The sequence below is a fragment of the Theobroma umbraticum genome, unplaced genomic scaffold (assembly GCF_002168275.2).
Source record: "Theobroma umbraticum cultivar Fairchild unplaced genomic scaffold, ASM216827v3 scaffold_67.0, whole genome shotgun sequence".
NCBI classification, from domain to species: domain Eukaryota; kingdom Viridiplantae; phylum Streptophyta; class Magnoliopsida; order Malvales; family Malvaceae; genus Theobroma; species Theobroma umbraticum.
Genome location: NW_018397262.1, coordinates 609,206 through 609,968, shown reverse-complemented (window position 1 = coordinate 609,968; position 763 = coordinate 609,206).

Here is a 763-nt window from a genome sequence, read left to right as displayed (position 1 = left end):
TTTAGTTAAATTTTATGTTATTTTGTTTTAAATTACTTTAAGAGTAATTATTCCTAATTTCTCTTGTTGCTTTTGTAGGAAATTTGATGAAAAAGGCTCATTTGATGAAAATCAGTATAAGTATAGTGATAGCTTCCTTCGTATATGTTTCGGTATTTTGATCATATCTCTATCTAAAAAACTCCAAATGAGGTGATTCTTAGACCATTAAAATTCTAAGAAGAAGGGCTACAATGTTTGTGTTTACCAATTCACCTAGTTCTGATTGGATCATAGTCAAAATATTTGTCTAATTTGGAGTACTATAGTAGTATTCATGGACTGAACATGATGCCATATTTGGAGCATATCTTTCAATATAAGAGTCCAATTGATGATTGTTAAACCATTGAAACGTTAAGAGATAGAGCTACACCTTTTATGTTTACCACTTTTCTCAGTTCGGAGCAAATCATGGTCAACATCACGTTTAAAGTTGATAGACTGCTGCAGCATTGAGAGAACAAGGTTGCAGCGCTAGTGAAAGGAAGCTCACCATACAATTTTCTAAAGAGCTCAATTCTATAATGCTGGAAAGTAGCAAAAAACCAGTGCCGTAGCACCAAGAAATCAAGGCCATGACGCTGGGTGATTTTCCAAAAATAAAAATTTGATGGCATTTTGAAAATTAGGTTACTTGGAACCTATTTAAGGCTCCTTTTTCAAAGGTTTTAAGGGGGAAGGAACAAGAAACTATTCTGGAGATTTGAAGCTAAGAACAAAG